Source organism: Lygodium microphyllum, chromosome 22 (genome assembly GCF_053477565.2).
Source record: "Lygodium microphyllum isolate KBCC chromosome 22, Lygodium_microphyllum_v1.1.10, whole genome shotgun sequence".
Lineage (NCBI taxonomy): Eukaryota > Viridiplantae > Streptophyta > Polypodiopsida > Schizaeales > Lygodiaceae > Lygodium > Lygodium microphyllum.
Window position 1 is genome coordinate 20,771,684 of NC_141156.1, and position 15,146 is coordinate 20,786,829.

Sequence of the window (15,146 nt, forward strand, 5' to 3'; positions counted from 1 at the left end):
CGAAAGGAGATTTAGCATGTGCTCAAGCTTGTTTGAACGCTCCCTCTCTAGGGGAGAAAGGCAACATGTTTGTTTTCCTTCTCCATTTATGGAGACAATGGCAATGTAGTTTTTGCTACCCCATTTAGATGTTTATGAGACAGAGTTTGAGCACATGCTAAAGGTTGTGTTAACACTCTCTATTTGATATGAATTTTTGAAAGACATAGCTTGAGAGCATTATATCAACCCTCTCTTTCATGGCATGATAGATTCATGGTCCCTTCTCTATCTTAGAATTATTTTGAGATAGAACTTGAGCATCTGGTTAGGCATGTGTCATGCTTAGAATTATTTTGAGATAGAACTTGAGCATCTGGTTAGGCATATGTCATGCTTAGATCAACTCTATCTTTAGAGTGTAGAATCTCAGCAATATAGATTCATGGTTTCTACTTTTTGTTTGAGTTGCCTTTGACATATAGCTTGAACATATATGAAAATTTCTATCAACTATCTCTTTTGGGCAAGACATTTGAGATAACTTTGAAAAAGAGCTTCAACATGTAGTCTAGTTATATCACCCTTCTCTCTCTTGGGGGAAGGGGAGGAGAGGAAACTTGGCAAGACCTAGGTACAATGCTTGAGTAGGTGCTCAAACCTATATAGACTGTCTCTACCTTTATGTCTTTGAGATCTCTTTGGGATAGAGATAGAGAGGGATTGATATATTCTTGAGCATGTGCTTATGCTTATATTACCCCCCACCTCTCTCTCTCTCTCTCTATGTAAATTTGAGACCTCTTGGGAAATGGCTTGAGCACTTGCTCAAGAAGTCCTCTCTTTCTAGGGGATGAAGGCATCATGATTGTTTCCCCTCTCTCATCATTAAGCCATTGGCAAGGTAGTTTCTCCTCCCCAATTCATACGTTTATGAGATAGATCTTGAGAAGATGCTAAAGCTTGCGTTAATGCTATATACTTGGTATGAATTTTTGAGATGTCAATGAAAAAAATTTGAGAACATGCTCAAGCTTGTCTCAACCCTTTGTTTCTTCGAAAGAATCTTGACACAATGGATTCATAGTATCTTCTCTATCTCTTAGGTTCTTTGAGATAGAGCTTTAGCACATCCTCAAGCTTGAATCAATTCTCTCATATTTTGATATGAGTTTTAAGTGTCTAGGGATAGAGCGGGCTTAAACTTGTGTAAACTATCACTTTGTAGTAAGACTTTTTAAATAGATCTCAAAAGGACATTTAGCATGTGCTGAAGCTTGTCTCAACACTCTTTTTGGGGGAGAAAGGCAACATGCTTGTTTTCCCTCTCCATTTATAAGGAAAATGGAAAGGTAATTTCTCCTACCCCATTCAAATGTCTATGAGACAGAGCTTGAGCACATGCTACAGCTTGCATTAACACTCTCTATTTAATATGAAAATTTTGAAATGGCTTTTAGACACAACTTGAAAGCATGCTCAATCTTATCTCAACCATCTCTTTCTTGGTGTGATAGATTCAAGGTTCCTTCTCTATCTTTGAAGTGCTTTGCGATAGAGCTTGAGCATGTGCTCCTACCCCATTCAAATGTCTATGAAAGAGAGCTTGAGCACATGCTACAGCTTGCATTAACACTCTATTTAATATGAAAATTTTGAAATGGCTTTTAGACACAACTTGAAAGCATGCTCAATCCTCGCCTCCTTCCTTGCGTAAACCCTGCCGCTGGATCTTCTCTGCCCCTTCGCCGTGCTACCTCTCGTCCTCCACCTCGCCCGCCGACGCCGCCGCTCGTCGCCGGAGACGCTACTCGCCGCCAAGGACGCCATCGTCCATCTCTTCTTCGTCCTCCTCGGGGACGCTGCTCACCGCCGAGGACACCATTGCCTGCCTCTTCTTCGTCCTCCTCATCTTCTTCTTCTTCTTCTTCTTCTTCTTCTTCTTCTTCTTCTTCTTCTTCTTCTTCCTCCTCCTCCTCCTCCTCGTCCTCCTCGTCCTCGTCCTCATCCTTCTCCTCCTCCTCCTCCTTCTCCTCCTCCTCCTCCTTCGCTAGGCGGTCGGCCACCTCCCCTTTCCCCCTCTGGTCACCTAATTCCCACTAACCTTAGTTAACTTAAATTAACCTTAGTTAATTTGAATCCCCCCTGGTTAATTCACTAACCTTTGGTTAATTACCTAACCCTTAGTTAATTAACTCACCATAGTTAGTCTAACCTAACCCACAATTAGATTAACTAACCACAGTTAGTCTAACCTTCCCACAGTTAGCCTCCCTAACCCTAGTTAGATTAACTTTACCCTAGTTAGACTCACTCACCCCTAGTTAGCCTACCCTAACCCCCAGTTAATTAACCTCGTTGTAGTTACTTCAACTAACCCCAATTCATTAACCTAACCCTAGTTACTTAACTCTCCTAGTTAACCTAACTTACCTAATTACCATAGTTAGCCCTCACTAGCCACAGTTCGACTAACCTAACCATAGTTAGTCTAACCTAACCTTAGTTAGCCTTAACTAACCTTACTTACACAGACTAACCACAGCTTAACCTGACTAACATTACTTAACAGACTACCCTCACTAACATTACTTAACCAGATTAAATAGACTAACATTACTTACACTAACCTAACTTAATCAACTAAACTCACCTAGCTAACCTAATTGCTTTAACACACTAACCTAACTTACTTGACTTTCTCAGACTCAGCTAACCTAATTCACTTAACCTACTCAGTTCGCCCCCATTCCTGCCCTTTTTCCTCCATTGTCTTCCCGCTGTGTACAGGTGTGCTAGCGGGTGTTCACGCGCGAGGACGTGCTTCCTACTTGTCCGTCCGGTGGAGTATTGCAAACAGCCGTTCACATGCAGTCATCCTTCGCTGTTCACACGTAGTTCGGGTACTGCCTTTTATTTTCAAACCCGCAAAATACATAAAAATAAACATAAAACACATAAAAAATCTAAAAATTCATTTAAAATGCAAAAAATTACAGTTTTTAATTTTTTTTATCAATATTAGTGAAATTATTTGGAATATTTTTAAAGTGAAAATTTAAGAAAATAAATTGTAAAAAATGTAAAATGTAAAATTTCCTTAAAAAATACATGAAAAATGAGTAAAATTCATTAAAAATTAGTAAAAATTTAAAAATAAATAAAAAAAAATCCAAAAATTTTCACAAATTCCCTTGCCCCTTGGCTACTAATTTCTCAATTAGAAATACTTTCATAGTTGGCCAAAATATTATTTGAAGCCAAAAACCCTAATTTTGATACTTCTCTCTCATGAAAATTTATTTTAAATTCTAAAAATCAGCTGAAAAATCATGGATAAATTAATACACATTGTTGAAACTTGCTAGATGGTTGAAATTTCACCTTTACACTTCATAACATATTCATGTATCCTATATACCGTTTTAACCATTTAAAAAAATTAAAAAATAAATAAAAGAAAAATAAAAAATCCACATAATATAAGAAATACAAATACACTTAAAATTTAAAAATGAAAAAAATAATAAAAATAAATAAAATTAAAAAAAAAACACTAAGATGCTTTATTTTTTTCAGTTAGTGGTGTTTGTTTTTTATTAAAACTGGATTCCTTGCATTTGGGGGACTACTCCGTACGCCTTCAGTTTATTGCATACACACCCTTACTAGGTATTTATTTTTTGGGCTTTATTTATTTTTATTGCCTCTTAACCACAATTAATTGCTAAAATGAACTATATTCCAACACTTTTCCACGCGCATTCGCGCTAAACACACAAGTTCTAATAAATTAAAAATCAACCAGTCGTTCACTTTGCACGCACTACGTGCGCTTAAGAGACACCTTAATTTTTAATAAAAATGAACTAGCCATCACAAAAAAGCACGCGCTGGCAAAAAAGCGCTCCGCATCACCATTAATTTTTAATTAATGAATTTGCATTTAGAGACCCAGTCTGGGAATCGTAGTTCGGATTTCGATAAAGCACTGTTTCACCCTAATAACTTGTAATTAAAATTTTAAGAAGGAACCACCGTTTTCTTATTAAGGTTTATAACCTAATAAAATGTCACCCATTGTTAATAATTTCTTAAAATGAACCCTTCATTAAAATAATTTCCCCTCCCTGCACTTTTTGCCCCCTTTTTAATAAACACGCTTCGTGGGATGGGCACATAAAGTCATCTTAGTTGAAATTGTTGGTCAAGGTTATGGTCAGGTCCTGATTTACATTTTTATGGTATTATGGTTTGTGTATGTGCTACGGTTATGGGAACAGTTTGTAGTTTTTTCTTTCTTTCTTGCCTGATACAGAGTTTTGGGTGCATGTTTGTTGCATCTCATGAAGTTTTTGGTCGCATATATGTAGAGGTTATGCTGAATTTTTTCTAGGATGTGGGCTCTTTGGGGTGGTAAATTGGTTAGTTACGTATATGTGTGTGTGTCCTTATTTTGATCGATTTCTTTTTAATAGCCATTTGGTTGTTTTGTAGGCATTCTTTGTGATTGTCTGTGTTGTGGTGTGTGTGTTTTCCATTTGAATGGCGCCTCACACTCCTCCTATCCAGTATGTCGCGCTGATCAATAGGGATTATTCTTCCCTACTGGCTTTGAGCCTATAGCGAAAGTCGGACTTGTGACTTTCATGGCTGCTTCATTTCCATTGATTCCAGATTATCCATCCTTGTGTCATGAGTTCCTTGCATCATACAGCAAGAAGTCAGGCCTAATTCATGGTACTTCCATGATATTGACACCCCGAGGGTTAGCGAAGGCTTTGTCTCTTCCCTACAAAGGAGAGCCCTTCGTTACAGCTAGACAATTATTCTCCAACGATGAGATTTTCAAGCTGTTATAGAAGCAGGCCAAGGAGATTCTGGATATCAAGAAAGTGATAAATACTTCAAGAGTATCTTTTTCCATGATCACTAATCCTCTTTGGAAGTTAGTCTGCCAGTTTCTCCAAGACAGGTTTATGCCTGCCAAAACACCATCCCATTACTTTTCCAAAGAGCTCTTCACAGCTTCCAGGATGGTGTTAAAAGGGGTAGCCATTGATTGGTGTACTTACATGCTTACAAAGATGGACCAACATTTTGTCTAAGTAACCGGAGGAAATGTCACAAATGTTACCTATGGTTCCTACCTGTATGCTTTCTTGACATACTCAGGCCTAAAGAAGGATGTGCTACCACCTCCTCCATCTGAACCATTACCTCCCTCTCCGCCTTCAAAAGAGTCAGAATCTATTGACATAGAGGATCTTGATTCCCCTCCTCCACTAGTCATTCAGCGGAAGCACTTGAAGCATGTGGCAAATAAAAATCATTCAGTTCTTCCTTCAGTCACAATTCCTGCTACATCTGGCAGTGACCTCCCTACTTACCTCACATGTAATAATTTGTTCAGGGCACATAGAGAGGGTTCCTTGGAAATATCATTCCCTTCACTGAACAGTTTAGTATCAGGAGATGCTATTCCATTCCTCTGTAAAGACATCCAGAGTTCGATTGAACTTTCGGTGACAACTTATGCTCAACAACTGTATGCTTCTTTCTATGAAGAATTGATGCAGTCCAAAGACCAGTTGCATAAGGCAACCTCAGAGTTAGCATCTACTACAGACACATTTGCAGATCTGTTTAAGTAGATGGAGCAGCAGACCCAAATGATTGAGACCCATAGAGAAGAAATATCTTCTTTGAAGATTCAGTTAACAGAATCTCAGTCAAAGGTCACTAAAGTCTCAGAGGAGAAAGAGAGAATGTCCAAAGAAGCTGAAGAGTTTCAGACTCTTTTAGATGCAAAACTCTTAGCCTTATAGACTGCATATAATACAGTGGAATCACAAGCTTCCCAAATTAAGCAGTTGCAAGACCAACTCACACAATCACGATCCGTTCCTCCAAGCCCCAATGTTCCTATTATTCCTTCTATCTCTAAGCAGGACTTGGCAGATCTCCAGAGACAGGCCACATTGTGTCCATTGTTCCAAGATAAAGTGGAAATATTACAGTTTAGGATGGATTTGTTATGGTCTATATTTGAGCACTTTTAGGAGTATGTTCCTCCGAACCATTCTTTCTTTGTCCACTATCAGTTGCAGAAGTTGGCCTTTTATATGAAACTTTCAACGATGGATCTTCCTCTTCCAGAGGATGGTTGGAGTGGGGCTTGGTCTCCTGAGTTGCTGACAAAAGTGGTCCGTATGGTGTTTGAAGATTCTATGACGACGGATACCATGTTGCTGTCTTACATGTATCTACGAGATGATCTATTGATTTCAAATGATGTAGATCTGGCCTAGTATGTGGGGGATGTGGTTTTGCAAGCTGTTTTGTATGTCAACTATTTGGAGTTGCGGATAGATGACATGTTCCGGTGTTATTCCTTAAAAGTGGCTACTTGGCCTGACAATTCATGGCACTCAATGATTGATTCTGTGGTCTTGAATCAACGTCAGAATATAGCTTCTAGTTATGTGCAGAGCACTAACCAACTGAGGGTGGATCTCTTAGCTTACCTTTTCAAAAACCATCCATTTGATTCAACCTTTTTTTATGCCTATCAGAGAAGATCTGTCTTAGGTCCCTCTGTTCCTAGCCTATTATACTATCAACAAATGGCTCATCGCTATGATACCTATCTTTCCCTTTATCAAACCAATTCAGTAGCTATCTTACCTCTTCTTTTCCAACCTCAATCTTTTATTCAAATTCTTATATTTACCTATTGCTCTTTTATCGAAGATAGAGTATTTTTCTCCACCATGCCCTTCTCCATCCATCCATATACCTTCTACTTTTCCTATTTATCAATTAACACCTTTCCTAACTGATTCACTTAAATTTTCAGGCACTCCTTCTTTATCTTGTTCCTCCTTTTATGATTTTTCCTACCCATCTATTCATCCTCTTTTACTTATTCCACTTCCATCTCTTGCCACTTCTATTTCTCAACCCCCTGAGTTGGTTAGTGAATATGATGGATTTGATCAACAGATTTCCAGAAGAAGAGGATGGAGCTCGACCGATTCTCTTACAGGGCCCCAGATTAACTGGCCAATAATTCCAGGGGATTGGGCAACTACCAGTCAAGCATACTAGAATTACCTTCATTTTGTTTACCAATATTCATAATCTCTAGATCTTTAGTGAGATTGACTGCTCATTTTGCTTGGTATCTAGCATACATACATAGGCATTCCCATAATGATCAAAATGACATTCCAAAGCTTTGTATGAATGTCAATGTGAACATTGATTCCCAACAGTTGGATGTCCTGTATTTTCATGCCCTATGTCTATGTAGGAAATACCTTGTTTTGCTAGAAAGGATGTGTTGCATGCAGTTCTTTCAAAATCCTCCAAAGACATTTGTGGATGAGTCCTTCTCCATGGATCGTTTTCGAAACCACCAAGCCTTCAAAAGGGATCACCTTCATTGATGCCTTTGCAATGTATTTTGAATGATTCTTAATGATATATATCTCTGTTTTTGGAGGTGTCATTCAGATGGTTGTGTTAGTGTTTGTGTGTGTTGTAATAATTATATGTGATAAGTTCGTGCTGATTGAGAATAATTTGTTTGAGAGCTCTTTTCAAACTATTGATGGTGGATGGATGCCTATGGTGGAAAGCTAAAGAAAAACCTCTTATATCCTTTACGAATTTGTTATGATTTTTAAATGATTATCAGATGAGTTAACGAATAATGAAGTTTTCCTTTAGTAGTTTTTTCTAAAGATATAGGTAATAAGTTGGGGTCGTGGTTTGGAGAGATCATTGAAGATCCTATGGAAGATAAAATTGAGCTTTTTAGTAAACTTATATTCTTGTTTTCCTTAGGTCGCAAGGACGCTTCCTTTCTAAGTATGGGAATATGTTGAGAGTGGAAAAAGACTGAATTTTGATTGATTTTTGTTGTTTTTGAGGTCTGAATGATTGATTTTTGAAGCAATTAGAGTGATATATGGTTGTTAATGGAAGTATTTGAGAGTGTTTTGGATAATATTGATTATGTTTTGGAAGATCATAATGATTCTTAGTGGAGATATGAAGCCCTGTAATGTTCTGATAGGTTCCATTAAGGTTCTGATTGGTTCTGTATACCTTCTGTTTTGTTCCGATTTTCTTTTGTATGAAGCATGGATTGATGATTGATGAAGGTTGAGATCTTTTGGAAGCCTATTGAATAGTTTTTGATATTTTGGAATGGTTTTAGTATGAGTTATGAGGTTTCTGATGACCTTCTGTAACCCTCTGTAGACCTTCTGTAGAGCCTTTGTCTCTGCTCTGTCTCTGCTCTGTAATTGTTTTGTAGCTGCTCTGGTACTGTATTGTATTGTTCTGTAGACCTTCTGTAAGTGTTTTGTAGAATGTATGTATGACTTTGGGAAAGTTTTCTAACTTTTGGAAAGGATGAATCTAAGTTCAAAAGAGCTAAAACAAATAGAAAAAGCAGCTGCTGAAGACTAAAGAGAAGACTGAAGTGACAGTGACAGTAATGAGCTGTGAAAAGACACTGTAGTGGATTTGGTGACTCTTCGTATCCAACATACCTCTTGGGAGGTGCATCCATGACCTAAGAAGGATTATTGAGAGTTATTATGAGAGTATTGTAGTGAGGAGATGATGTACTATTGATAGAGAGAGAGAGAGAGAGAGAGAGAGAGAGAGAGAGAGAGAGAGAGAGAGAGAGAGAGAGAGAGAGAAAGAGAGAGAGAGAGAGAGATAGAAAATTCTATCAAAATAGTGTAACTCTATATGAGAAATTGAGAGAGAATACTATGAAGACATTGAAGATGAATAATATGTGATTGATTTCCATTCAAAAATGGTGTATTCTTCTATATTATTTGTTCTATTGGTGGATTCTATGAAGATGTTGAAGATTATGGTTAATTCTATCAAATCCGTGGGAGATATCTACTATGATGCTATGTGAAGATTTGTTGTTTTCTTTGTTTTGGTCATCAAAAGAATGAAATAAAAGCTTTTTTATGTTACAAGATAGATTTTCTTGCAGTAGAATCCTCTCTTCCTTGGTGTTCCTCTTGGTATATATATATATATATATATATATATATATATATATATATGATATTTTGAAAATACCTTATTTTGAACCCATGTCGTGACACGAAATTTGTGAGGGGGTTCGTGAAAGTCGCTCGCAACAGGGACACTTTGCAATGGGAGTACTCAACGTAAAATAATTGTCCAGAAGAATGTTAGATTAAAGACGAATGAGAAAACAAATTCTTTGATTCAAAATATAGACAAGATACAAGATCAAAAGACTCTTGGATATGATCAAAAGACATATAAACAACTCGAGATGGAATTTGTCTCTTTTAAGCAAACAAAGGTTCACTGGCCAATTAGAAGACAAGATCGTTCTCTCAATCTCAGTTTGAGAGAGAACAGAAGAAGGTGAAATGTTAGGATTTATGGAAAGATTTGCAAGGAAGGCGAGGAGCTCAAAGCTCGAACTCAAGCCACTCTCGTAGAATTTGATGAAGAGAAATTTGAAGAGGGAAAGGAGCTCATAGCTCAACTCAAAAGCCACTCCATAGAACTTGATGATGATCTTTAAGGAAGGAGAGGAGCACCAAGCTCAAATTCAAGCCACCTTCATAAGCAACTCGATGACAAAAACTTCAATGTAGGCAAGGGACACAAAGCTCAACCTCAAGCCTCTCTCTTGATTTTGATGGCAAATCTTCGAAGAGGCGAGGAGCTTAAACCGTACTCAAGAGCCTCTCATGTGTGGTCTTGGTGGAGAGATGAAGGAGGCCTTTGCACCTCTTCTACCCTCCTTATATAGTTTTTCCTTCCACATGTTGAGTGGGCTTTTTGCTCTAGTTTATTTAAAGCTAAGCTTTAAAAGCTTTAAGCATGTAGAGAAACAAAAACAATAGACTTACTAGCTTAAAGCTTTTAAGCTTTAAACATCTAAAGCTTTTTAAAGATTTAATTGCTTTATTTTTGCCACCTTCATGTTATTATGTCGTATGCCTTGCTGCAGCGAAGCTTTGTGTCTTCTCTTGCAATGACATTTGGATTGTTGCCAATCATTCTCTTGACCATCTCCTACATAGCCAATATCCTTGTGGAGACTCCCATTAGGATAACCTCCTTCACATCATTAAAACTTAGTTTTGCATCCTTCAGGGCATTCTCGACTAGAGTTTGGCCAAGTTAGACTAGTTTCAATGTGTTTGGGTCCATTTGCAGTTGCCGCTCTTAAATTCACATATGCACATATTCCCTTGCATAGGTGCCAAGATGTTCAGAAAGTGCCAAAGTGTCTATTGGCTTGTGATGATCGACTGGCCTTACATGCATAATTCAGAACTGTAATCACCACAATGCATAATAGCTCCACAATTGCCAAAGCAATTGCAAATACAATAGCCATAAAAATAGGAAGCATCACATATATGCTTGAACTGCTTGCAAGGTCAAAGGTAATCACCACCACTAACGAGAAAATAAGATATATGGCATAGAGAATGTAAGAAAGAATCGATCCGCTTCCCCTTTATAAGCTAAGTACTCTTCTTCAAAGATTTTAACCCCCCATAGCTCTTTTCTAGAACAGAGATCATATTGTGAATGTTAAAAATACATGTGAAATGAAAGAGCAGAGAGGAAAAGATGATGCTTCTTATCCACAAGAAAACAAAGGCAAAGGTGGTGCTTCTTGTAAGTTAGATTTCGCTTTGTGAAGATGCATGCATCTCACACAATGGCGACAGTCGAGAGGAGGGCAAGACAAGCCAAGTTATGCCATTCTAACGAACAAGATGATCTTGTCGAGATTTGACGGAGAAAAGGACACGATGCCGCAAATGCTATCAAGATTGAGTTCATGGCATAGGAGTGCTATGTTTGCACTGGTGACAGAAACATATCCTCAAAGAAGAAAAGCACTAAACCAATGTAGTTGGCCTCGATCTATACTGAGTCTAAAACCATGGGCTTCACTTGAGAATTTTTATTATGCATTGAAAGCTTTAGAGTTGAATCTATAATACATGGTTCTTCCATTGCTCCATTTTCATAATCTCCACAAGCTAGCTTTTTAGGTATTGGTGGTATAATAACAAACCCCAACTATTTGATTTCCTGTAGATGCTTTTATGTGAATGGTTTATCCTATATAAAAGTATTCATTTCTCACGCTACAAACACCGGCTTTGAGAAAACCCATGCCTGAAGAATGCATGTCTGAATTTTATCACAAAGCCCACCTGCTAGCTTTGCAAGTGTGTTTGCTGAAAGAGGTGCAATTACCATTGCATCTGTCCACTTTTGTAACTCAATCTGGAGCACATCATCACCTATCTTGCTCCAACTTGACCACTCATCCTCATCTGTATAGAGACTTACGTTGTTGGTAGAGAAACTTTATTAAAGAAATGCAGAGCAGATTTAGATGTGACAGCTTTCACTTTTTCCCAATCAGATAAGCTCATTCCAAACTTTATGGTAGCAACACTACCACTTCCTGCTAGAATAAGTCAAGGCCTTTGACAACTTGCAGAGTGTGACATTGGATCTGATAATGCTTTGGTAGCCATTTCCACCTCAGCACTCTATGTTAAGCCAGCATTTATGACCATGTGAAGATTTTGAAGACTTGTGAGGACTGGAGTTCCATGCAATATGATGGATTGAAGCTATTGGAAGTTTGAGAAGAGGAGGCCCATCTTTTTCTTCAAGGAATACTCACTGACGATGTAAAAATTATGACCTTTTCTTTTGATCCTTGAGTCTTCAAAACGGATATTCCCTTCATATGAACTTGTTTTTTCCATACCTATCAATAATATGCTTTGGAAGAGAATTTCGTGCCCAATCTTTCATGTGATTTGAAAAATGCAAATTAAAATCCATGTAATGCAATCAATCAAACAATGCTTTCACACAAAAATTATGAATGCACTGAAGAAAATGCGCCTAACCTATCTACATGTGCTTGTGCGTCATGCAAAATGCAAAAAAAAAGGCACACACAACGGAAAACAAATTCCTAATGATCTTAACTAATGAGATCAAAATCTTGGCAAAAAACTCCGCCCTTAAGTTTGCAGTGGTAGTTGTGTAGCGTCACGACAACGTGTTGCACATATATATTCATGAGTAACTTACCCGAGAAGGATGAGCTATAGTATGGTATCAAAACCTAGAGGTTGGAACCATAACTATGATTGATTTATTCTTTGCGACCTTCCAAAAAGAGTTTTCCCTTGAAAGGGGAGGTTAGTACTAGCTACCTATTCTCAATGTAACACATGAAAAACCTCACAAGAATGTTTGAGGCTATGCCCAGAAATTGAAGGAAGTATTTCATAAGTTGTAGGCCTATATTCCTATTCTAGATGTTGCCCAACTTGCAATAATTTTTTCATGGGCTAGACTTTAACATGCAGATGCAGTTGAGCAGTGTTGCTCCTTACCGACATTGACAACACTAATGAGTGGAGGTTAAGGGACACTCATGAGTACTTCCAATGAGAGAGGAAGCATGATTCAAAATGTGTCCATGTTGCCAGCTCCTCCTAGTGTGACCATGCATATGGTTAGTCAGATGGCTCCACCAAATGTAGGAGGCCAAAAAATAAATCCTAATGTTGTTCTAGGGAATCAATAGCCAATTCCCAATCAAATGGTTAGGCCAATGGAACGACAAGTAGATGATCACGGCTATGAGTCAAGTTCCTTGAATGTCCCTGTGGCAAAGTTAAGGATATGATGAAGCACTATACTAACATGATCACTGAACAATATCAAAAAATAGCTATTGATGTCAATTTCCTTAAGAAGCAACATAATTTGATAGGGAGTTGACGCTCTAAAAGGGGTGTACCCCACAAGATTCAGTTGTAAGTGGTGTGGTGGCCAACATTTCCCTAGGAATTCTCCAAATGTTAAATGTGACATATGCAAAAATTCTAACCACCTAGCTAGCACCTATTGGAGCAAGATTAGCTCTCTCCAGAAGGAACTAAATAGCCAAGTCTAGTCAACCATTGGAGCAAAAAGTCTAACCACCTAGCTAGTGCCTATTGGAGCAAGATTAGCTCTCTCCAGAAGGAAGTAAATAGCCAAGTCTAGTCAACCATTGAGCACAAGGAAATAATCTCTAGCAAGATGAGGGACCAAAATAAATACTGCAAAGAGGGAAGGCTATTGTAGAAGAGTTTCTTAGTGGTAGTGGAGTCAGCTTTATTGAAGTTTTTTGTGTCAATGACACTGAATCTTCTAATTTACGGGTCATTACAAGAGATCAAAAGGAGAAAGAGTTGATAAACACAAGGTAAAACCTATCGAGTGAAGTGCTAAGCACGATGATAAGGGGACGCAAGTCCTTAATCCCGACATGGAAGGTGGACCTCTAAAAGCTATCGATGGTAAAATTGACCCCAAGAAGGATAAGGAATTACCAAAGAAGAAGGCAAAGCTAAGAAAGAAGCACAAATCCTATTCAAAGACCAAAGCAAAAAATGGCCTAGCAGAAAAAGAGAGCTCTTGCTAGCTATCATGAATTTGATTTAGCGATTTTTCTTTACAAAGTTAAAGTGGATGTAAACCTCTTACAATTGACTAAGTTGTTTCCAAGAGTGTGCAAGGAATTTAAAAATATTTTGCAAATGGGGTATATCATGGAGCCCTTGGACATAGCACGAGTAGGAGATGATTGGTTTGAGCATGCTGAAAAGCATTGTCCAAGGATTGGAGCATATATTGATGGAATATTAGTGGATCATGCTATTGTGGACATGGGATCTTCTGTCAATATTATGAGTTTGGAATTGATAGAGAGACTAGGGTTAGAAATTCAAAAAGATGCCTCCATGATTCTATGAATGGCTGATGACAATTTAAGACAACCTGAAGTGTTCATTACTACCGTCCACGTGACTGTCACTAATGTGGAATGCATTCTGGACTTTAGGGTGATGAGGCTCATTGGGCAACCTAGCTATCAAGTATTTCTAGGAGGTAGGCCATGGATCTTACAAGTAGACTGTCAGGTTGATATACCCATTGGTAAGTTAACCTTTGGCAGAGGTGCTAGACATATAGTAGTAGATGCCTACCCTAAATCCCCTCAAAGTGAGAGAGTTTCTTTATCCTCTACAAAGATAGATACATTGGAGTATGCAACTAGTAGTGTGATGTCATCAAGTGATAAATCCAAGGAGGGGTCCACTATAGAGGATATCTATCAACTTTCAAGGTCCCCATAGAGGCTCAAGATAGAAAAAGAGATGTGGACGTAATTGAGTATGCCGAATGATTCACAACCAATTAAATTAAGGTCCATGCTTAGTTTGGAAGAAAGGAAGAACTATGTGTCCTTGATTCAGGAATTCTGTGACATCTTTGCTTGGCAAGCTGAGAGGTATTTCTGCCAACCTTGTTGTTCATACTATTCCTCTAAAGGAAGGTAGTCATCGTATGCGATAAAACGTAAGGTGTATGCCTTTTGAATTAAGGGACGGGCTATTCAAGGAATTGAAAAAACTCTGGAAAGTTTGCATGATATTTTTGGTACAACACAAGAAGTAGTATTCATAAGTCATTATCAGAAAAAAAAAAGAATAATCAGATTTGGCTCTACATAGATTTTAGAGAGCTTAATGAGTAGATGGTTAAGGATTACTATTTGTTACCATTTATTGATCAAATCTTAGATTAATTAGTGGATAGGAAAATCTATTCATTTATGGATTGCTTTGTTGGATATAACCAAATGGCTATTGCAAAGAAAGATAAGCTGAAAACAATGCATATCACAATCTTTGGTATCTTTGTGTACCATGTGATGGGGTCTTTGGGTTATGCAATGCACCAAGGTCTTGGCAATGTAGTACAGCTAATAAAACTTTTGGTGATATTTTCCCAAATGAGTTAAAAGTTTTCATCAATGGTCTAGGGGGTTTAAGGAAATATTTTGAGCGTTGCCAACAATTCTGCATTGCTCCTAATCCACGAAAGTGTATCTTTGGGGTGCCCTATGGGTTGTTACTAGGCCATGTGGTTAGCTTGGCTAGTATCCTGAATGACCTAGAAAAGATAACGGTTATAGTCACTATGAGTCCTCCATGCACTCAAAAGAGGTACACAGTTTTCTGTCACATCAGTGGGAT

At 38.0% G+C, this 15,146-nt stretch overlaps 1 pseudogene; it reads right to left on the reverse strand.

The window, feature by feature from the left end:
- Positions 1-10,944: 10,944 nt before the first annotated feature.
- Positions 10,945-11,543, reverse strand: LOC148016947 (phosphopantothenoylcysteine decarboxylase pseudogene; annotated as a pseudogene).
- Between the last annotated feature and the right edge of the window lie 3,603 nt (positions 11,544-15,146).